Raw genomic sequence first — 25,119 nt, 5'->3', positions numbered from 1 at the left:
AGTTTGCAGTGAAGAAAAGCTAAACCAACTTTTTGTTGAAAAGGAAACTCGTTCTGCCCCAGAGACAGCAGGAGGGCCTCTGAATAGTGCTTTGAATTGCTGGGCTGAGGACTGGTTCTTTCCTGCTTGCCTTGGTGACCTCGCTTGCGCAGGTACATAGGAACAGGTGGACCTCACAAGGAGGCTTATGGGCTCGGCTTGTAAATAAGTCATACAGCACAGCTGGGTCTCTGGCCTCATAACTATTGACCAGCTGTGATTAAACTGTCCGCTCACGTCACATTATCTGGTGGGAACGCTCCTTTATTAGGGTACTAAATAACCACGAGGCCGTGCCTGCTCCCTACAATAGCTTTTCCCTGTGAGGTACAACATTCTGGCCAGATGACGTGTAACCTGGCAGGTAAGAGAACCATCATTTCTATTAGGCACGTTACTAGTTGAGCACTTACGACATGCCAGGCTTTAAGCTAGGTGTTGGCGTATTCCGGTGAATGAGATATTTTAATTAGTCAGAAAATACGTTGAAAATAGGTTCACCTCTCTAAAACGACCTGAAATGATGTCACAGAAGAATGGAAGAGAGGGAACCAGAGTGCTGTTAGCATAAGCCTTTATTCAAAGACTCTGGGTGTTTCAGCTCAAATGAGAGCTTGCTATATAGCAAGGCAGGCAATCAGCCCCCATCGCTTGTACTTGACAGACTCAGAGGAGAAGGAAAGCTTTGTGGTGGAAAATAGGGAAGCCTTCAGGTGTGCTCTGATCAGAGGTTGGTGGCATAGAGGAGCTTCTGGAAAGCTAACGGGAAGTCGGGCATCCTATGGAATTGGTTAGGGGCGCATGTTTGGCTTTCTCTGGTTGGTTGTAAGTTGGAAACAGGAGCAAAATGGAAGGAAGGTATGAGTAATCACGTCCTGACCTTTTAGGGTTACCCTTTGGCGTCCTGGGCCGCTTGCTTCAGGTTGTGGGTCAGAGTTCCACGTTTATATAGAGCGTGGCCACTGTCCATTTGTATACACGGCCTCTCATGGGGCTGCCATACCAATGCTCCATGGACTGGGTGACCGGAACAGACAAGTATTCTCCCACAACGCTGAAGACGAGGGGTCCAAAGTCACAGCATCTGCAGGCCAGGCTCTCTGAACTAGCAGCCGGTTGTTAAGCAATCCTTGCCATTCCTTGGTTTGCAGCTGCTGACCCCGGGCTCTGGCTCCGCGGTCACATGGCCATCTTCCGTCTGCGTCTCTACGTGGCATTCTCATTGTGTGTGTGTATGTGTGTGTGTGTCTGCGTCTTCTCCTCTTACAGGGACACGGGTCATACCGGATTAAGGACCCACTGTAATATAGTATGATCGCATCTTAACTTGATTACATCTACAAAGATCGTATTTCCCAATCAGGTTCCATTTACAGGAAGAAGAAGTTAGGACTTCAGCATAGATTTTGGGGGTGGGAGGGACACCATCCAACCCATAGCAAAGGGGGTATAGGAAATAATACAGGGTTCCAGGTGCTGTTATAGGTGCTTTAGGGAAGATCTTGGGAGCATTGTGGAGAAGAGGCTCACCTGGGCTTAAAGGGACCGTCAAGACTTCCTAGGGAAGGTGACATCGAAGTGGAGACCCCACGGATAAATGGGCATTAAGCTGAGTAAAATGAGTTCCAAGTAGAGGAACAGCACGTGCCCAGACCAGGAGACAGGGAAGAGCATGGTATCTTGATGAAATTATAAGTAGTTCAGCCTGGCTGGAGCATAAAGAAATGAGAAAATAATGTCAGGTGAGGAGCTTGATGGCAGAGAAATGGGACCATGCAAGTTGAGACTTTTCCTAAACAGCAGACACTGGGGGGAAAGGGGGTACACCAAAGAATTGATAGTTGTAGGATTTTTTTTTTCCTTTAGCTCAAGGGTCTGAGGGTCATAGTGCCTAGTGCTGAGCCTGGAGATCTAAAAAGAAGGACCTAGTGGCAAGCTTCCGGAGCTGATACTAAATGAGAGTGTATTTGTTCCGGTACTTAGTGAGTACCTACACACCCTGGTTATGTGGCAGTAAGCAAAAATCCACATTGCATCTGCCCTGTAGGCCATTATAACCTAGCATAGAAGAGAGACATTAATCAAATCATCCCTTAAATAGATGTTTAATTACGAATTCAGATAAGAATATATGAGTAAGATTACTCAGGTTTTTTCCCCTTTAAAAAAATCACAGTGGTTTAAACACATTAGCAGCTATTTTTCTCTGTCATAAAGTCCAGAGATACCTGGTATGATCTCTGTAGTTACCAGGGACCCTGCTATCCTTCTGTCTTTCTGGTCTACAGCCCTTAGCCTGTCATCTCACAGTCCATGGTGGCTGCAGGAGCCTAGCCATCAGGTTCACATTCTAGAAAGGATGAAGCCCAGAAGAACATACCCCTTTAGAGACCTTTCCTGGAAGTACAACCACATTGTGTTTACATATCCTCCATCAGAACCCAGTCCCATGGCCATACCAGCTGCAAGAAGGGCTGGAAATACAGAACTTTAGTTGGGCTCATTGTCACCCAAAATAAAATCATGGTTCTCAAATCACGGAAAAGGGGCAGAATGGATATTGGGTGGGCAGCCAGCTGCCTCTCCCACAACAGGCTATGAAGCAAAGAGATGCACGATTAGGTAGGGTTGACTAGTGAAGGGGGAGGGAGCACGGGGCCCCCCATAAACTAATCAAAGGCTGGTGTGGCTGAACCACTGATGCGAGGACCAAGTGCTAGGAGACAAAGAAGGCAAGGAAGGTGGGGTCCTAGTGACATCAGGCCTTGTTAGGACTTGGCGCTTTGTTCTAAGGCCAGTTAGAGCTGCTAAAGGGTTGTCAGCAAGGAATGGGGTGGCCTGATCATATACGTGGGTTTTGAGTTCCTGCGATGTACTTGCTGTCAGACGCTGGTGGAGCCTGGATTTTCAGGCGGGGGGTGCAGCCACATCCTGGATTAGCAATCACAGACCCATGTGTCCAGACCCTGTGTGCAGGGAAGTGCAGGTGTCAAGAAAGGGTTAACAGCAGAAATGACTCCTAAAGGCTGAGATTCCAAAGTTGGGACAACTTGGAGGTGTTGCTGGTAAGGGTTCTTCCTGGAGGCAAGCCAGGAGATGAGACTTACCGCTGGGGTAGGGGTTCGTTCACTGAAGGCTTTGTGCATCAGGCTGAGGGCTGAATGTTGGGAGTCACAGAGGGGTGTTCAGAGAATGACATGATGAAAGCTGAGGTTTTAGAGCATCATTGCTGGCAGCTGCATGCAAGAATGCAGGAGGAGGCAGAATTACATGGTTGATGAAAGAGGAGGCTCCTTTTCATGCACTTGAACTTCTGCCTATTGGGATCCTGACTCCCATTATCATTGCTGGCAGGCACCTACTCTATCCCTCCTCCTCTCTGTGAAATACACGAGTTCACATCTACAATCGCATCTAAAACCGCCATTTCAAAATTCAGAAAGCTCTGAAAGCTGAACTTTGTTTTTGGTAACTCATTTGACAGCCAGGCTTGAACCCTACCTATGCGCGCTGAGCGGCAAAATCTTGAACTCCCCTTGCATGAGTGATTCATGGTCTATTGAGCCCCTTTAGTGTGAATATTTATGTTTTGCTATGCCGAAATATTAATGGGTTTGGTGACAGGTATTAAATAATAGATGGTATGTATATAATACCATCTTTCTAATATCTAAAAAATCCTGAATTTCATAATAATGTGTTTTTAGATAAAGGATTGTTGTCTCTGCCCATAAGCAAGAAGGTCTGAATACTGCCAGAGAGTTTGCTCTAGGTAAGGGTTGCACTTTTTAGGGATGAAAGGAAAATCCAACCCATGTTTCAATGGATTATAGAGGTTATAGAGTTTTCCTGCCTTTGTGGATGAGGCATTGATGAGAACTTGGAGCCACCCAGGACACATCTGTTAATTATATGAAGTTAATGTCATAGACAACAACCAGCATCTACTCTCACGAGACCAGTGATACTATTGTTATTGTTATTAATAATAATAATTTGCATGTATGTAATGCTTTTGAATGTGTCAGATGCTTTTGGAAATGCTTTCTCCTTTAATTCTTGTAACAACCATGATGGATGGATAGGTTGGCATTCCCAGTCTAAGGACCCCAGGCTCAGAGCAGGCAGTCGGCTCGTTCATGGTCATTCAGGCAACAGAGGGCCCAGACTACATCCTTCTGATTCTGAGATCTGTGGTCTTATTTTCAACAAGTAATAACATTCTTGGTCAAAGAGTGCCAAACTTTTAAAAACATGTATCTGCTGCCAAGGGCCAGCACGATAAATTTCATCTTACGAGCCCACTCTGGTTCATTGGCTGTGGCTGAAGGACATGCTCAGTTGTGGATTTTGAGGCTGTCTCCAGAATTCACGAGGACTTTGGTAATCCATCAGCCATGACTACGAAGGTGGAAGGCAGAAGCATGGCAGGTGGGTGTATTACCATCCATTTCTAAGAGCTGATTTTTCCTTTCTCCATTTCATCATCAAAAGCATATCGATTAGCTGCCAACTGAGTGCCAGACACTACGATGGTGAGGCTAGCTCCATGCAGGCTCAGCTGCTGTCCTCAGGGAACTCAGAAAAGTCCCAGCACTTCCCCAGTTGCATACTAAGAGTGATGTGTGATATGTCAAGGCTACAGACCCACAAGCCCGAAGAGTGATTTGGATAAACAAACTGAAAATCAAGTGGCCCACACAGCCCCGACTTTAGAGGACAGTGTGGTTTGCAGTTACAGGGATGATGGTTAAGAGTTCAGGCTTCAGAATCATTCAGGCCTATGTCCAAATCCCTCCCTTTAGTTTCTCTCTCTGCCCAAAAAAGAAAAAAATAATAATAATTGTTATTGCAGGGGCACCTGGGTGGCTCAGTTGGTTAAGCATCTACCTTCGGCTCAGGTCATGATCTCAGGGTCCTGGGATTGAGCCCCACATTGAGCTCCCTGCTCAGCGGGGAGCCTGCTTTTCCCTTCCCCGCTGCCTGCCACTCTCCCTGCTTGTGCTCTCTCTCTGTCAAATGAATAAATAAGATCTTTTAAAAAATTCTTATTGCAGATGATTGTCATGATACTTAAGAGAAACTGAGGGTATTACTAGCTACTATTTGTCGAGGCTTTTATGTGCCAGGCATGTTTTAAAGCCATTATGTGTGTTAACTCCACTACAGCCCATGAGATAATGCATGGAAAGACCCACGCCTGGCAGATACTGAGCGCTCAGAATGAGGTTGTAATGGCCCCGGTGTTCTTGCTGCAGCCTCTTATGCTGTTTTTAGGAACCGACCTGGGACTGGTGACATGGATTCTGGTCCAGTCTTTACCACTGGTTCTTTGTGATGTTGAACAAGTCACTCAACTTGTTTCTAGTTTCCTCTGTAAAAACAGAAGCTTGGATTAGATGAGAGGCTAGAACCTGGGGATCTTTTCAGGAACACAGATGCCTGGGCTTTATTCCCTAAGAAGTCTGATTTGATAGGTCTGAAGCCGGGCCTCCAACTCTGTGTCGTTTTGAACTTAATAATGAAAATGTCCAAACCGACACAAGTACCCATCACCAGTTTCAACAGCCTTCAATGTTGGCTCATAGTTGTTTCATCTCTCCCATGTGAGGTACTCTCCAACTGCCCCTCCGGGTGCACTCCACCCTCCTCTTGGCCTCCGGTGGATGGGCTCCAAGCCTGCGTTCACCAGCTTCCCAAGCCCTCTGGCTCCCAGTAATTTCCAGCAGGGACTGGGAAGTTGGGGGAGAGCAAGGCTGGTCCATGTGTCTCCCTGGCTCTCTCCCTCCTGGCAGGTTGGCAGGGACTATGTGTTCCTCCCCTCCAGCTGGCATGGCAGCCTGACCTCTCTGTCACTACACCCCTATCTACAGGACCTTGTCCACTCCCTGCCCTTGCCACTGTGCCCAGAGCCTTCCCTGCCATTGTTCCATCACTTACTGGTTTCCCTAGACCTTGGCCACATCCTTATAAACAGTAAACACTCCCTCCCCAATTACCTTCTTTGCTTGTGCCATTATTTCCTGCGGGAGAGGGGGCCCACCTGATACACACCAACTCCTCTTTTTTATTTATGCCTGAATATTCTAAAGCAAATCACCATGCATCTCCAATAATGCTACCACCACACTCAGCAAAGCAATAACTCCTTAACATCTTCTATGAGCAGGCAGCTATATATTTCAATGCCCCTTGGGTATCTCAGTTAGGTTTGAGAATCACTGGAGTAGCCCCTCTAGGAGGGTCTTTCCAACTCAAATAATCTGCTTCTTGAATATGCAAGGACGATCCCAGCTTATAGATTAGAGTCAGTCTCCACCTGGTGGCAGGAAAACTCATCGGGACTGTGGGCTGGTTAGTTGGAACCTGGTCCTGTAGGTGAGGTGACGTCGTCAAGGACACTGCCCTGGGACACCTAGGAAAGTGGTTTGTACACCTAGATGTGGCCGTACCAATAGGCCAAATGGTCAGATGGACACTGAACTCAACGTTCTACCCACATATGTATCTTCCTCCGGGACAGGATAAGATGCCCATAGGACCAAAAAGACAAGTCTTTATTGCAGCCCCACCACGGGAGCAGGCCTCCCCTCACTATCTCAAAAGAAATCTCTCCTACTTATCCTAGGGAGTAATTTCCCTTTTTTTTGAGTCTCACCTTAGATCACCCTTGTAATTACACATATTTTAGCCTTTGAACATTTGATTAGCTTTTTCAGGTTTCAGATCAAAAAAACATCCATTAACCACACTCCTTGGGCCTCTCCCAGGAAGAGGCAAGTGGCGGAACCTCCCCAGCTGGAGAGACAATGGGTCGGCAGGGTGGGATGGCCGGGCTCAGATCCGCAGCTGAGTCTTACACCTCTGCCCTGAGTCTTGGCGATTCAGAGTCTCCGTGAGTTTCAAGATCCCATATCAGCCTCACCATGCTAGATTATAATCCCAAATGAAGAGCTTGGCCAGGAAAACTCCATTCCGATTTCCAGCAGCCTAAATTGGCTGCGGATCCCAGTGCCTCGAGTCTTAAAGACCGTCGCCATGGGCATCCAACTGGGTATTTGGGGGGTCTGTTCCAGGCAGCGTTTTCCACGATCGCTTCTACACGATCATGCTTTCCATGGAGGCAGGTGACTCTTAATACTCTCGTTTTCAAAGCAAACTCTTCAGGGACTCAGCGGTGAAAACTAGCTGACCCTCAGAGCCCTGCCTGGCCGCCCAGTCATCCCACCGTGCAGTTACCCCCAGAGGGCAACCTGGTCCGGCCATACACACTGTGGCACGTAGGTCCTCAAACAAGGAGTACAGGCAGGACTCAGGCTGCAGAGGGCTTTTTTGGTGGGAGGAGAAAGGATTGCCCCATCAGCTAAGAGCCAGTGTGGTTGTTCCCTCCATCCCTCCCTTACTTCTTCACCCATTTCTGCTCCCAGGGCTACAGGTGACTGGATCTGCTGCATAGTAGCAGACATGGGAGACAGGAAGTCTCCATGCCAAGAGCTGCAGCGTTGCAGGCTGCTAAGGGAGACCGCACACTTCAAACCTGTGCACACAGGATCCTTGAGCTTAAGAGGATGTGCAGAAAGAAGCAGAGGCAACAATTACTTCAGGAAAACCCCTCCTGGTGAGCCAGGACCCGAGCCAGCTGCCTGCTCCAGGCTGATGGGGGTTGGGGGAAGCTTCTATGGCGCGGATTCCAGAAAGCACACCTCAAGATCCTGATTCAGGAGGCCTGGCTGAGCCTGGGGAATTTGCATTTTTAATAAGCCCTCTCCCCTGTGGCCAGGAGTTTCGGGAAAGCAGCTCAAGGCCTTCCATCGTGTCCTGGTGGTCGGCTTGGATTTTAGAAGTTGACTTTTTAAAAAGCCCTTGAATTTGCTGTGCAAGTCAGAATGACGTTCTGGGGGCAAGTTGTTGTTATACCCTGAGATTGTGCCACTGGGGCATCAGACAGCTGGATCAATTAGGAAAAGTGATTGCTTTCCTTTAAGGAAACAGAAGGGCCCATTAAAATGCAAACATTAGCTGAGCTATCAGTGATGCTAGCAGCCCCCAGGATGCAGTCAGAGGCAGGGAGGGGCAAACATTTAATGGTTAGGAATGCTGCTTTTGCTGAGTTGGAGTCTTGACTCAACCACTTAACTAGCTGTGTGACCCTCACATGAGCTATTTAACTTGGGTTGTTCATCTGTAAAATGGGGGTGACAATTACCATGTAGGATGACGTCAGGTTTTTTGTTGTTTTTTTTTTTAAAGGATAGTGAATGTAAAGCGCTTAGCTCTGTACATCTCCCAGGCAGGGCCCTGGTATCTTTTCTCCTGGGTATTGGCAGAGGAGATGAGATGCCCGAAGGATCTGTTAAGAAGTATGGGAGTAGCTCCTGCATTGCCCAGCCCCTGACCCACCCTGGCAATCCATCCTTCACAGAGATGCCTCCTGAATGCATACCTCCTCCTGCTCCATCCCATCCCTGTTGCCTTCATACTAAAATCCTACACTGCCCTACAGGCTTTTGCCCCCACTCACCTCCTTAGCTTACCACTCCAAACCTCTCAACTTTGATATTCAGTGTGGTTTCCACCCCCTTCACTCTGTCCCATCATTTTCCCTCTTCCCTCTGCCAGTCTTCCCTGCCCATTTCAATTCTGGCTTACTTGACCCACTCCCACTCATCCTTTAAAACAGCCCAGAGGCTGCTTCCTCCAAGAAGCCTCTCTTGCCCTTGACCTCCCCCTTCACCCAGGCTCGGGGAAGGCCCTCTGCTGGGCCCCTGGCATAGCTCTCTCTCATATTCTATTGTAACTACCCATTAATGTGACCTCTACATCAGTGGGACTCACTTTTCTGCTCATTAGAATTACCTGGAATCTCTCTAAGGTCCTATAGTACCCTGGCCTCAACTCAGGTCAGTTAAATTACTCTTTGGGAGGGGGTAGGACTTGGGCATCAGGAGTCCTTAAAATTCTATAATGCATATAAGTGAATCTATAATGCATCTAAGGTTCAAAACCAATGCTCCAGATGGTGAGCATCTTGAGGGCCTCAAATGTATGTGCAGAAATGTCTCCTTATGACCCTACTGCACGTAGGAAGGTGGGTTATTGTATTCAGGGACTTCCAGAGCTGTGTCACCATCTGGGAGAACAGGCTGCGCAGAGATGTGGGGGAGTGTGGCTCTTGGACACTTAGGGGGGCCCCAAGCAGGCAGGAAATCAGAGGCTGGGGTGTGAGGGCTGAGAACAAACTCCAGCCACTCTGAGGTCTGCCTGGGACTACCCTGGGGATTGTGGGGCAGGGAGTATCCAGTCAACTGGGCTGTGACCACATCCAGCTCATTCAGACATCTTTGAACCTCTCCAGCTTGGGATGCTTTCGAAGGAAGTGTGTCATAAATGATCAATCGCTCTAACAGGCTTTTAGACAACTCTTCTACTCTCTAAGAGACAGCAACAGGGTCTTGAAGTCCTGGCAGATGGAAGATATGCTCACAGCTCACTGTCCTGGCCATACACGCTAGACTTGCTTGGGGACAGTGGGAGATGGCAAGTGAGTTTTGTCCCTGAAAGAACATGTAGGGCCTCCAAGAGCCCTTTCTTTTTTTTTTTTTTTTTTAAGAAGTAACTTTTATATGTTTTTTAAATTTAAATTCAATTAATTAACATATAATATATTATTGGTTTCAGAGGTAGAGGTCAGTGATTCATCAGTCTTATATAATACCCAGTGCTCATTACATCACATGCCCTCCCCAATGTCCACCACTCAGTTACCCCATCCCCCCACCCCCCCTCCCCTCCACCAACCCTAAGTTTGTTTCATGTGATTGGGAGTCTCTTATGGTTTGTCTCCCTCTCTGGTTTCGTCTTATTTTATTTTTTTCCTCTTTTCCCCTATGATCCTCTGTTTTGTTTCTTAAATTCCACGTATGAGTGAGATCATATGATAATGGTCTTTCTCTCACTGATTTTGCTTAGCATAATCCATGTCATTTCAAATGGAAAGTTTTGTTTGTTTTGGTTTGGTTTTTTTGAGCCCTTTCTAATCAATCCTCTTCAAACCTGCTTTCTTCCTGAGCCCTCAATAGTTGAATCTTCTTTCTTGGTAAGAAAATTTGAAAATTAACTGAGAAATTAACCAGGTTATTTTCCTGTGGGCCTAAACCTCGAAAACAAGCTATTTTTTTCCCTTACCTTCTCTGAAGAGGACAAGTTTGTCTTTGTGACATCAAACCTCGTGTTGCCCTTGTCCCAGAGGACTGGTTAAAAAACAAAGAAACAAATCCTTCAGAAGTACAGAGTCAAGCTCCAGTTGGCAAAGGGCTGGACCGTCTACACTGGGGGGCACCTGACAGTTGGGGAGTTTGGATTTTCTGCGGCAAGGGCAACTGAGGGTTTGGGTTCAGTGAGTTGTAGGCATCTCCTGTGGCTGCCACTTGAACCCTGGGAGTGGCAGGACCCATGCGGGATGCAGTTGGGGGAGGGGGTGCTCTCCTCATCCCCACCCTGAGCACTTTCTTCACAGATGGTGGCTTCTGAACCTTTTGAATCATTTTAGACTTTCTTTTTTCAAGTAATCTCTACACCCAGCATGGGGCTTGAACTCACAACCCCAAGATCCAGACCTAAGGTGAGATCAAGAGTCAGACACTTAACTGAGCCACCCAGGTGCCCCTGAATCATTTTAGACTTTCAGTCTCAGTCAGACCCTGCAGGGAGAGGTGGGGTAGGATGGGGTGGGGAGATCTCAAATTCTATTTTGGGCATCTCTGTAAGATACTGTGATGGAGGGATGCAGTGACTATAGGTACTAACCTTTGCTGCATGTTTACAGCTTACAGACTTTTTTAAAAAAACATTTGAGAGAGAGAGAGAGGGAGAGGGAGGGAGATAATCTCAAGTAGACTCCATGCTGAACATGGAGCCCGATATGGGGCTTGATCCTAGGACCCTGAGATCATGACCTGAGTCAAAACCAAGAGTCTGATGCTCAACCAACTGAGCCACCCAGGCGCCCCCAGGTTAGGGACTTTATATACACAAGTCATTTCATCCTCTTTACAGTCCTAGGAAGTTGGTGCTTATCACTGTTTTTTAGATTGAAGGAGCCTGAAGAAGAGAGAGGTTACGTGAGGGTTCAAGGTAACATAAGCAATAAAGGCAAGTAGCCATTTGGATGTATAATCCTGCAGCTTTTCTTTCCTTTCCTTTTCTTTTTTTTTTTTTTTTTGTGGTGACTGTGGTGGAGGTAGAGGCTAGGTGGGAGGGAAAGGGATGCTATTTAGAGCCATTGGTCCAAATCCTGTTCCCTGGGGAAAGGATTTAGGTTGAGGAAAGGAGAGGTTCTAGACTAAGAAGCCTGGGGGCTCCCAAGTGTAGAGATGAGAATATAGAGGAGCAGGATGGGGACCTGAGGCAGGCAGCCAGTGGAGGAGGAAACTGAGGCCACGGGGTGTTGTGGAAGTGAAGAAAAGGAAGTGTTGTCAAGAAGAGGGGCAGGCCACTTTGTGTGAAGCTTCTGGACCACCAAGTAAGATGAGGTCTGAGGAGTGATTGCCTGGCATGGACGGAGGACACGGTGGTGTCCTTGACAAGAGCAGCTTCTCTGAAGGAGAAGGGATGAAGTCCACTTGTGGGGAGTAGGAGGTGAGGATGTGGTGTCAGGGAGGTGACTGAGCTGCAGGGGGCGGGGGGGCCCTGGTCTCCTGGTGTTCTCTCCAGCCCTCCCCTCAGCAACTTCATTGTATTCCCATGGACTCTGTAGAGCATTTTTTTTTGGCCCACAAACAGAGTCGTGTCCCATTTGGTCAGTAACCAAGATATACCTGCAAAAAAGGACCGAGGAGGGAAAAGCGGGAAGCAAAATATTAAAAAATAATAATAATAAGATGACAAGAACAGGATTGGCACACAACAAAGATCAACGAAGACAAAACTGTCTGAGAAAACATATCTCCCAATGAACCTCAGCCTCCAAGAAATCAATCAGCAGCTCTTGAAAAAATGTATCTCCTGTAAAAGTGTCATTGGAACTTTCAGTGTCACAATGTAAGTGCTGATGGCTGGGCACTGAATAGATGGCCCATTAATACCCATTGATGGGTTTATTGATTGGTGTGTCTGGTATAATTAGCCCCAAAGATCGTCAGTCAATGCAGCAGAGGGAGGTGATGGAGCAGATGCCTCTTGAGCACGGAATGGAGAGCCGGGCTCAGTGGCTGACTTGCTGTGTGGCCTGGATGCACCCCTGGACTCCTCAGAGGCTCAGTTTCCTCACCTGTAAAATGGGAAGAGAGCAGTTCCGTATTTCCCAAAGGGATTTCCAGCAAACTTCAGTTCTGTGGAATGCTAGTGGGTATATTTTTTTCCCCACCAAAAATGTTACATGGTTAAATTTGGGTTAACACAGACTTCAAACAACTTAAGCAGGATTTCTCAGAGCCTTTGGCATGCTGGACGTGGTGAATCTCTCAGAAGCAGAAGAGAGTATATGTTTGTTTATTCGTTTGATCTGCACTGTGGAGCCCAGAGCATATGCCAAGCACTCTTCTAGGGGCTGGGGACATAGCAGTGGCCAAAAGATTCAAGTCCCTCCTGTCAGTGATGGGACACAGATAGACAGTCAAGAGAGCTAATATGACAGATGGTGCTCAGTCCAGTGAAAAAACACAAGACTATTGGAGTGTGGGGGTAGAAGGTGGTACTGTTTTATAGAGAGGGGAGGTGAGACTTTTCCCTTTCCACGAAGGGGTCGTTTGAGCAGAGCCTGGTAGGAAGTCCAGGAGCAAGCTATGCAGCTGTCCGGACTGAACTACATGTGCACGGGCCCTGAAGTGGGACCACATTTGTCCTCATCATGGGAAATGAATATGGCTAGGGGCGGGGGGGGGGGGGGGGGGGGGGGGACATGGTCAAGTCAACAAAAGCAGCCTTTCCTCTTCATATCTTCATAGCCCCTGAGTTCAGATAACCAGAATTCATATGACTAGGGCTAACTGTGAGAGGTATAGTGTGTTTTCCCAACTCATGACATCAAGCAGGTGACCTTGTGTGTGTGTGTGTGTGTGTGTGTGTGTGTGTGTGTGTGTGTGTGATGTGATGCTCAGGATTAGCATCCCACTGGAATAGATTATTTCTGAGGGCAACACTAATGATAGGACATGGGATAACATGTGTAATGTGCGATACTGGCCAGTGGGGAAAAATGAATAATATGAATGATAAAATCCTTTTAGAGAAATGCTATTTCATGGTTTGTTTTTTTTTCCCCTGAAGACCAGGTTGTGGTTTATTTAGGAATGAGGTCTCTAAATCAGAAAACAAGGGGCCACCCCATTAGCCCCACGAGCGACTCCCTATATAACCTTGAGGAGTCAGTTGGCTTTTCTATGCCTAGGCTCCCTCATCTGCAAAATAAGAATTAGATTACTTCCTACTACAATGATCAGAGTGAAGGTTGATTGGTATAATAGAAATAAAGTACTTAGTAGAGCGCTGGGCACACAGTAAGTGCTCAGTAAATGCTACCTGGTATGAGAATTAACGTTACTAAACCGAAGGAATCTCCTAGGTGGTACCGACCAAAATACCCCTTTATATGTGGAAAAGGATGACACAGAGATGATGTCAGATGCTGGGCTTCCCTGAGTGCTTTCAAAGGGCTCGGTGGTTGCTTCACGACTGTACTACGTTCGCCACCTACTGGGGTTGCCGCACCAGCTGCCTCCAGAGCATCTGTTCCTCTGCTTTCACAGACGGGAGCATCTCTTGCCATGTTCCGTGCCAGTTACCTGGGTGTGGGGCTGGTCATCCAGTCCGAGTGAACTCAGGGCATTCAGGTGGGTAGCTGGGAGAAAGGCCGCTGTCCTGGTCTCCATGGTGTGGAGGAGAAGCCCTGCATCCCAGGAACCACACACAGTTCTCTCAATCTTGCAGGCAGCCAGCCTGGGTACGAAGCCAACACACAGAGGAAGTGAGAGCCAAGAGAATGTCTGAGAAACGAAGCCTCATGCTGGCTTCCCACTGACCTCTAGTTCAGCCCAATCCTGAAATCCCTCCATTGTGGACTTTCCTGGTCCAGGAGCTGATAAATTGCTTTATCTTAAAGCCATGGTAAATTGGGTTTTTCTTTGACTTTACAGCCCAAAGCATCTTAACGGATACCCACAATTTATCTCATCAGATCTCCATGACAACCCTGTTATAAGATGCTTTGATTCCCACTTTACAAACTCAGAACGGCTGACCTGCTGTTGACTAGTTAGAGACAGAAGTCTGGTAGAGTGGATTTGGGGTTCAAACCACGGGGTTCCGGTACTAGGGCCATTATGTCCTGGCTGTTTCCTCATCTGTAAAATGAATATAGTTCTTTTTTAAAAAATCTTTTCTCCCAAGGTTGATACAGGGAGCTGAATCAGTAAGATCCCTTAGGAGGAAGATTTTACAACTGTAAATTGCTGTGCCAACGTTCACCATTCCTACAGCCAAAACCCACTGCTCCAGCCTAGAAGTTCGGGGTCTTTGCCTTACGTGTGTTTTTGCCTTAACCAGGTCTTGTCTCCAGCTTGCTCTCTGAGGCAGGTGAATACTCTGATTTCATGTTTATACTGACAGTTAGCTTAGCAAATTCTTCCTTCATGACTAGTAAAGATCTAATATCAAACCTAGCCCCTTACCCCACATGTTACAAATGGGGCCTCACCTTTATGCTTTATTTATCGGTTCGTAGACTTGGAGCACTCATCCCTGCATGCACACCCCTAAGTCCCCCGTTTCTTGGGTGCACAGGCCTCTACCATTTTCCATGATTGGTTGGTAGGTTTTCCATGTCCTGTTAGCCTCCCAAATGTATATTTTGCATCCTATGCCTTCAGAGATTAAAAGGATAAACACATATCATTGTGCAATGTTCTCTTGTTAGGGATTACTTTGAGGTAAAAGTCCCTGTAGTTATCTAGGGTAATGGAAGTGTAAAACTGTTTATAATTCAGGTAAGAGGGTGGAAATTTGTCCTTACCATGAATATACTGGACTGCTTTGCCTAAATGATTCAGAGTTGATTTCCCAAATATATTAATCATGAGTTAGAAGAATTGTGTTCATCTTTGTACTGTTTATATTAGAATAAAGTGCTTGTCAAGGAAGACCCTAGTTTGGTAAGCACAGTATACAAGGGAAAAAATGAAATAGATTTATTCTTGTTATTCAGGGAGTATGTGGTTTATTATAAACACTTTGCTTCTGGCTATGGAGAAAATAATTTATCTGCAAGTCTTTTCCTTTCATTTGCCTTGAATATAAAGATTAACTGATGGTTTAACAATCTTGTTCAGGCCATATTTATGTAGGGTAGCCATTCTCACTCAAATAACTCCCAGTATTTAAGTTGTAGCATTATTCATAAAGATATGATGGTAAGACCTTCAGCCATAGAAGTGAGATTATCTCCTATTAACAACTTGAAAAGAATGTGAGCAGGAATTTCTTTTGTATGAATTTACATGGAAAGGGAAAGTGGCAACCACCACAAATTGGAACAATGCATTTTAGCAATCACATTGACTTCATTTGAACCTGTCAGATGCCCATGTGTATGTGGGTATGTTTAGAGTGATCATCTGTGGCTCACTGTGGTTACCCCCGCCCCCCAGGGCAAAACTAAGCAGTGGATGTGACTTGTCCTCTTCCCTTTGACCAAAGACCCTTAAAATATATTCAAGGTTTGTAGTAATGTCCTTGCAGTAGAAGGCAACCTGTTCATATTTTCTTCATCAATGTCAACCGTGGGGTTCCAAGGAAGAAGAAATATAATCCAGGTTCAAGGACAACCACCATTTAGAAATGCCTTCATCTCTGAAAGAAAACCAAAGTGTCTCTCAGTTTTGTTTACAAAATGCTTAAGTAATTTTTCTCTGCTGCTGGGAAAAAAAAAAAAAACCACCCCACAGCTGGAACCACTTACAACATAGGTTTGATTGTTTTTTTGCAAATTGAACGATTAATTCAGGCAAACAACCAAAGATTTAATTTAATTTTAAATTGAAAGGGACGGACCGTCATGCTGGCTGAATTCCTCACTTGGCAGGACTTTGGGACCATGGCAATTAGTTTAGACAATATTGTGACTCTACCAAGTCTATACTGGGAGGCGGATCAAGATTTTAGAAAAATGTTTTAATATCACTAGCCTGTCTCTCTTTTTATTAATGTTTTCCTTGCTTCAAAATAGAGGACTTGGGATAATCTTAATCCTATTTCTCTACCCCAGGGCTCTATGACTTTGTCATTACATTTCACTCCCACCCCAGGACAACAAGTGAAGTGATCAAAAATTGTTGGTAACCATGGACGGGAATTCTTAGGATTTGGGTTAAACCTCCTGCAGTTGGCCCCAACATAGACGCACAGCAGGTTTGGTCAACTTTTCCACGTTCAGACATTTCCGTGGCAAAGCTGGACATTGCATGAGCCGTGGAAGGACACACTTACTAGAAATGTGAGCCTGAACCATCCCAAGGGTCAGGCTAAGGATGACCCAGGTAGTGAAGTTACACATGTGCTTCCGCCTTTATCCAGCAGCTCTTTGTTAAGGAAGCCAGGATCCCAGCTGCAGGCATTTCCGAAATGTACTTACACCTGATTACGAAGCCTAGTTGGACAGTGAGGCAGAGAACAGTTAGCAAGGAAAAAGATAACACTATTATGCCTGCTCTGAGAGTTTCCTTCTCTCGGGAAAAGAACTGAATAGCATAGAATGCATGGGATTCTAGAACTTTCAATGATGTCTTTCCATTATTCTAGAATTTTTATGTCTTAACAGGTCTGGCTGCTTAAAATAGTACTGGGATTTCACCTCCTGGCTTTGGTCTTTGTTGCCTCGTCCCTCCTTCCCGTGTACCTCCCCCTCCATAACCCGCCACTTTGCTCCTTTCCTTCCTTCATAAAATAAATCTTCTAGAATACTGACATCTTTCTGTCATTTCCTCACAAAAATAGATCTAAATGAATACATGTTGCTTAATGAATATATTTCTAAAAACAGACTTAGGCAGTGCTAGACGTGTCACAATGCTATACCTCTTTCTCCTGAATTCCCACTCCTCTCCTTGACTGGGCAAGTCACACCCAACCTTCCAGTTCCAAATAAATAACCTTTCCATGAACTTTCTGCCTCCATTTTGTCACTGTGTGATGGTGACTCCCTCCTCTGAAAATCCACACCACCTGCAGGCCATTCCTTTTACACTGCCTGTTGGCAATTTTTTCTCCAAAACTTTGTTTCATTACACAAGTAATATAGGATAACATGCAGGATATAGGATCCTGAGATAATGCAGAAACCAAAATGGACAAAGACTCCTTTACACCCGGAAGAAATAACTTGAGAGCTCTGGAGATACCTTCTAGCTACATACACCCAAATTCATGCCTATCTACAAATGTAGACATAGGTTGTTTTATATACACTTATATGAAATCATACTTGCATATCTTTTAACACCCTTCTTAAGATATAACTCATGTAACATCCTCTTCTGTTTTTAACCATATAAGGATAATCCACATCTTCATCAACACTTGTTATTATCTGTCTTCTGGATGATAGCCATTTTAGTGGGTGTGAAGCAGTACCTCTTTGTCGTTTTGATTTACATTTTCCTAGAGGCTAATGAAATACCGGGCCTTCTTTCATGTGCTTCTTGGCCATGCGTATCATTTCTTTGGATTCTTTGTCCATTCTTTTGATTGGGTTATTTGTCTTTTTATTATTGAGCTCTAAGAGCTCCTTATATATTCTGGTTACAAGTCGCTTGTAGCAAATATTTTCTTCAATTTTATGAGTTCTCTTTTTCTTTCCTGATGGTGTCCTTTGAAGCATAAGTTTTTAGCTGTAATGAAGTCCACTTCACCTTTCTTCTTTTGTCACCTGCTTTTGGTGTCCTATCTAAGGAGGCTTTGCCTAACGTAAGCTCATGCAAGTTTCCTTCATTATTTTCTTCATGTTTCATAGCTTTGGCTCTTCCATTTAGGTCTGTAAATCCATTTGTGCTGATTTTTTGTGTATGGCATAATGAAAAGGTCCACCTCCATTCTTTCTCATGCAGTTATCTAGTTGTTCCAATATTTTTTGTAGAGACTATTTTTTTCTCTTTAATTTTTCTCTTTAATTATCTTGGCACCCTTGTCCAAAATCACTTAACCACAGACATAAGGGTTTATTTCTGGACTCTACTGTATTCCATTGGTCTATATGTCTTTGCTTATGTCGGTACCAAGCTATCCTGATTACTATAATTTTGTAGTAAGTTTTGAAATTAACTGTGAGTCCTTTTTCAAAAGTGTTTTGACTATTCTGAGTGTCTTGCGTTTCCCTTATGAATGTTGGAATCAGCTTGTCATTTTCTGCAAAAAAGACAGCTGGGATTTTGATAGGGATCTACATATTTGTCATCACTTGCTTTTGACTCTACTTGATGAATTGTGTTTACATATGTAAAAAAAAAAAGACATCCTTGCATACATGCAGAAAGTCAACATGTGAGAATTTTGACTCTATGACCATCACTTGGATCAAGATACAGAATATTCACAGCACCTTAGAAGGCTCCCTAAAGCCCCTTTCCAGTCCCTACTGTTCTGCGAAAGTAGCCACTGTGCTGACATCTGTCAACATTGATCAGTTTCCCCTCCCTTAAACTTCCTATAAACTGAATTATTTAGTATATACTCTGTTGTGAGTGACTTCTTTTACTTAAATATCCATGTTGTTGTTTGTATCCTTCTTTTTTTTTTTTGCTTTTATTGCTAAGTATTATTCCATTGTTTATCCATTCATCAACTGGAAGACATTTTGTTTGTTTCCATTTGGGGGCTATTATGAATAAAGCTGCTATAAACCTGCATGTCACTGGGTGTGGACATATTTCTGTTTGATGAACTCATTTCTGTTAGGTATATATTTGGGAGAGAATTTGATGGATCATAGGTTAGGTAAATGTTTTGCCTTGGAAGATGCTATCAAACAGTTTTTTTGAAGTGACTGCACCAGCTGACCTTCCCACCAGCAGGGAATGAGCCTACCAGTTTTTGACATCCTCACCAGCACTTAGTATTAATTGGTGGCATTCTGGTTCATGGGTGGTGACAGTTTACATTTCCCTGATGACTATAGATGTTTAAGCATGTTTTCATAAGTTGTGGCCATTTGTACAATCATTTTGGGGAAGTGCCTATTACAGTCTTTTGGCAATTGTCTTAAATTGGGTTGTCTTTTTCTTTTTGGTTTGTAGGAGCTCTTTATATATTCTTGATTCAAGTCCTTTGACACATATACATATTGTAAATATTTTGTCACAGTCTGTGGTTTGCCTTTTTACTCTCTTATTATTGTCTTTTTAATGTAATTTTTAAAAGTGAGATATAATTAACATACCATAAAATTCATCTGTTTAAAGTATATAACTCAGTGTTTTTCACCACACTGACAAAGTTTTGCAACCATCACCACTATTTAAATCCAAATTATTTTCATCACCCCAAGAGGAAATCCTATATCCATTATTCCCTCCTTCCCCTAGACCCTAGCAGCTACTAATCTACTCTCAGTCTTTATGGATTTGCCTATTCTGGGTGTTTCATATAAATGGAATCATACAATATACGGCCTTTTGTGACTGACTTCTTTCACTTAGCATATGCTAAGGTTCATCCATGTTGTAGCATGTATTCAAATTTCATTCATTTTTTATTACTAAGTAATATTCCATTTTATGGATATACCATTATTTGATTTGTCCATTCATCAACTGCTAGACTTGTGGGTTCTTTTAATGTTGTTTTTTGATGAATAGAAGTTCTTGATTTTAATGAAGTTCAGTTGCTCATCTTTTCTTTTATGGGTTGTACTTTATTGAGATCTATTTAAGAAATACTTGTCTACTTCTGTGACTTACTGTTTAAACACTATCAGTGTCCTGGAAGTCTACCCACATTGGGATATGGAGGTTTATTTCATTCTTTCTACTGACTCCTTGTAGCAGCTTCTCCATTGCTGGATATTTGGGTAATTTTCAGGGTATTGCTATTAAAGCAATGCTGCAATAAAAATTCTCACATGTTGACTTTGTGCATGTATGCAAGGGCGTCTTCAGGTAACTTCCTAGAAGAGGAATTGCTGGATCAAAAATTTGCCCATTTTCAGTTTTTTTTTTTCTTTTTTAATCTTTTTTTTTTTTTTTAAGATTTTATTTATTTATTTGACACAGAGAGAGACAGCGAGAGAGGGAACACAAGCAGGGGGAGCTGGAAAGGGAAAAGCAGGCTCCCTGCTGAGCAGGGAGCCAGATGTGGGGCTCAATCTCAGGACCCTAGGATCATGACCTGAGCCGAAGGCAGATGCTTAACCGACTGAGCCACCCAGGCGCCCCCCCATTTTCAGTTTTGATAGAGCTTATTGAATTGCCTCCAAAAAGTCTGCACCAAATTTACATGCCCACCAACAGTTGGAGAAGTGCCCACCCGTGTGGGCACATCCATGCTATCACTTCATATCATCAGTCTTTAAAAATGTTTGCCATTCTATAAAAATTTGAAAAAGAAAAAAAAAATGTTTGCCATTCTTATAAACATACCAGTATGTTCTCTAGAACTGTCTTGAATTCACAATAGCTGATAAGTAGGGACTCCTTTTACATTTATCTCTTTAAGTAAGTAAGCACCCCTGAAGTTTGAGGTTAGTACTGTGGCACTGTCAGGGATGAAAAAGTTTCCTTCTACCCTCTTAGGTTCAGTGCTTGGGAGCCAATGAATTAAACTAACAAAGATTAACAGGAGAAAAGACAGGCAATTTTTATTAATATTTATGTGCACAGAAGTTCACCAAAAAGAAGTAAAGCTCAAAGAAGTGATTAGGCTTGCAGGGCTCATATGCCATTTTAACAAAGGAAAGGGGGGTTGGACTTCAAGGGATGATAATTGTGGGCCAGTGCCTGGGAAATATATGGGAGAACTAATGGAAGGTACGGGTTAGTTTAGTAAGGTCTCTTTACGCACAGCCCTCCAGTGTCAACTCCCGTCTCTGGTGATGAGTTGCTCTTCTCTTTTCTGGTCCTGGAGAGGCACCTTCCAAAGAGAAATTTATGCCCTGCCTTAGGCAGACAAGGATAGTGCAGAGAAAGCCTTGCCCTGCATCTGTTGATTCTCACTTGCCTTCAGCTCAAAATAAGTGGCATATTTTGGAGTGGCATATTCTGGACCCCTTTAGCAGGAAAATGAATATTTATTGTTTGGTAATTTAACAGATGAGGATAATTCAGATGTGACTTGACTTAAATCTTTAAGTTTGAGATAAATACGTATGTTGTTGGGGGCTGCTTGGCTCTTCTCTCCTGGGGGCAGGTTTTCTAGAGTCTTCTGTCACAGGCTGCTGAGCCTTGGTCTGGGCCTCAGTGTCCATCTGTTCAAGGGAAGCCTCTACAGACCTGAGCGTTTACATCTGGGAGAAGATTGTCTGCACTAGGGCTGAGTTCACACCTCTCCAGCCACTGAGTTGTGGACGTTGCCTGGCACTCAAGGCAACCATTCACATGGCTTTCATTCAGCGAGCTTAAACTGGACAAAAGGATGCATTGGCCACCTGGCTGTCTTCTCACCCTACACAGCTTAGAGAAAAAAATTTTAATCCCAGTGGACTCATTCATTTGTAAGTCCCTTCTGATTTCTGAGCATTGTTCATATCTTTCTACCCATTCTCAACAGTCCATGTATATTGTATTGGGTTTTGGTTTTAATCCACACTTCTGTCATTTGTCTTTGAAAAGAGTCAATGTTGGGACATGATGAAATATATTTATCTGATGGCTCTGGACTGAATGGGAAGACAAGAAGACCAATTGGTGACTTCATGAATCAAGGTTCAATTGGCACTTTGCTTGTAAAGGAAGCAGTTTGTTAGTTTCAGCCTTTATGAGTTAATTGCTGGCTTCAGTTCTTCAAAGCATAGGCTGAATGTGAGTGTTTTTACTCTAACGAGTTAGATCATGAAATTAACACCCTTAACTTACATGTGGCTTTAATTCACCAAGCACCTCAGTTGAAATAAATGATTAGCCTTGGCAAGAGAAATGGAAACAGGATGCTCATTCTTGTGCTTGCTAATTATTCTCTCCTTTTCCCATTTTCTTCTTGTCCTGAAACATATACATTAACTGACATAGCAAGCACCCTCAGCTCAGTGAGGTGCTCACACAAAGCGAAGTTCACAGATAGGCAGCGTCACGTCTCCCGTAACACACTCAGGCCAGGGCTTACACGCACGCATGTGACACCAGCCACAATGATTGAATTGTTATTTCTCTCTTTGTCTCTTCTTTGGTTTGGCTGAGACAGTACGGTTGAATTTGTGTGAGTCAGTGTTGCCTTCCCAGATCACTCCTAGAGTTTAGTTAGACTCTTTGTGTTGTTCAGAACAGAAAACCACTCCACCAGTTCCAGTAAAGGTTACCCATTCTAACTGATGGAAACTTATGGAAATTCAAAGACAAAAGCCAAATATAGCCATGCTCCAAGGGAACAGGACTCTAGAACCAGTCTAAAGCTTTCACATTAAGGTAGGTCTATCCCTCTGCGTGTGTGTGTGTGTGTATGTGTGTGTGTGTGTGTGTCTCTGTCTGTCTGTCTGTCTCTCTCTCACTCACATATTCTCTCAGTCTTTCTCCTTCACTCTGAGCCTCTCCTCTCTTCCTTTCTTCAGCTTTCATGATCCATTAGAGGTTTCATTCCTGCACTGACTACAAGATTCCTAAAATAGTCCGATTGGCCCACTTTCCTCTTAAACACACGTCATGACGGCAGCTGCCCTGAGTCCAGTGCCATCGTGTCCTTTGAACACGCATGGGCAGGCGAGGGTTGGCACTCTGCAGCGGCTTCTGCTCCCCTCCCTGCCCCCCAATCTCCATCCCAGGTGGTGGTGCCTACACGCTCCGCTGGGCCTCACAAAGCTACTGTTGCACCTGGCATGCTGGATGCTAAGTATTTGCTAATCTCTTTGTCTCCCTCACCTGTCATGAGCTCACAATGAACAGAAACTTCTTGTCCTGACTGTCCTATTTTACTGTAGTCCCTGGAACATTGGGGTTGAGACAGGTGGCGGGGGGTGGGGCGGGGGAGGGAGAGCTCAAGAAATGTTTGCACAGATAAGTGAATCTGAATAATCCCTTATCTGAGAAATACTGTGAATGTCTCTGTATATCTCACTCGGGTCAGGCAACTGTAACAAAATGTCACCCACTGGATGGCTTAAATGACACATGTTTATTTCTCATCGTTCTGGTGTCAGGGAGATCCAGGATCAAGGTGCTGGTTGATGCAGTTCCTGATGAAAGCTCTCTTTGTGGTTTGCAAATGACCATCTTCTTGCTGTGTCCTCACACGGCCAAGACCGAGCTCTAGTCTCTTCCCCCTTTGTATAAGGGCCTCCTCTCGTGACCTCATCTACACTCAGTTACCTCCCAAAGGCCCCACCTCCTAGCACAATCACAATGGAGGTCATGGTCTCAGCGTATGAATTTGGAGGGGGACACAAATATTTAGTCCCTAACAACGTACTGCATTGTCTGTCCATGTTTTTAAAATGCAGCTGAAAGTTAATGCTGGAAAATGTGATTTCCCAGGCTCTGGCTGCACTCCTCCAAAGGTCGGATAAATAGAACGGCACTGTGTTGGGGGTCCAGGTCTTATTCCTCCGACAACCTCCTATTCCCTGTGTGTATCCCATATCTATGGGACGGCGCCAGACCAGGAGGCAGGGCCTCTACCAAATTACAGGCACCAAACCTCCTTCGCCTGGATGCTCAGCACACTGCTGTTCTGAGGATTCCCGCCTGGGCTGTCTGCCTGCTCCCAGCATGGAGACACTTCATTCCTGGCCTCTGGCCCCGCCGTTGGTTTGCTGTCAGCTTCCCCATCGATTTTAAATTTTATTATTGGCTTTTAGAGCACTTGAGGACCTGAGGCTTTCCTTCACCATCGATTTGTTTGTTCCCAGTGGAGGGGATGAGCTTTACCATCTTCATCCCCTGGCTGGTGACCAGCCCCTCTGCTTGCACTTGGAGATATCCTTGGCTTGCTCTGGGTCAAGTCTGGGAGACTGGGCTCACTTCCTCAGACATCTGTGGTGCTGAGACACTTTGCCCCTAGCCAAGCCACAAGCTCTATCTGTTCACCGTGACCGTGAGAAGAGCTACCTTGTGTTGACGGCACACCCTCTGTCAGCTACTATGCTAAACACTCGACCTGTACTACCTCCTCGAATTTTCCAGAGGTCCCTAGGACGTGTCACTAGTTTACAAACAGTGAAACTGAGGCTTAGGGAGGCACAGCAACATAGTGACCGTAGAGGTAAATAAATAATCTCTTCAGTAGTGTTGTCAAACTCACAGCCCAGGATGTGGTGTGACTGTGCATGAGTAATACACAGCTCAGGCCATGGGCAGCTCGCCCTACAAGTTCATGGTTGTCAACACCCAGAATCGTCTATGTCAGCATCTATGAGACAAGTTCGATGATCACACAGAGAGCTGTCTTAGCAGCATTAGATCATGATAAAAATTTCTAATCGTGTTCCGTCGGTTCTTTGCCTATATTATCAGCAGCTGGTAACCCCGGATTCTCAGACCCGCACCAGCCAGTGGCCCACACCTGCATGGCACTGCCCCGACAGTGCCCCCAATAGAGGTAGTCATATAGGAATCATTTCTGTAGCCAAAGGTGGGAAGGAAAGGGTCAGCCTTGCTGTGTGGAATTCTGACATTTTCCTGCCATAGTGTCTCCACATCCTTTTGCCTCATCATAGCTCCTCCAGGAGTGAGCTCCGTCTGCAAGCTCGCTGCCCTCCTTTGACCACAGAGGAAATGTCCACTCTGAAACTGTGAGTTATAATACTCCAGCTCAACTCAACGGTTCCTACTTTTAAAGGCACAGGAAGGGGGCAGAACCTTTTACAGCCTTCTCCCATGTGATATGCCCTGCCTCTCTCCCCTCCCTGCCTCATCCCTCCTTCTCATCCCTTTTTGTCTCTTCTCCTTCTTCCTG

The sequence above is a fragment of the Phoca vitulina genome, unplaced genomic scaffold, assembly GCF_004348235.1.
Source record: "Phoca vitulina isolate PV1807 unplaced genomic scaffold, GSC_HSeal_1.0 scaffold13, whole genome shotgun sequence".
NCBI classification, from domain to species: Eukaryota; Metazoa; Chordata; class Mammalia; order Carnivora; family Phocidae; genus Phoca; species Phoca vitulina.
This window is presented reverse-complemented; position numbering follows the sequence as displayed.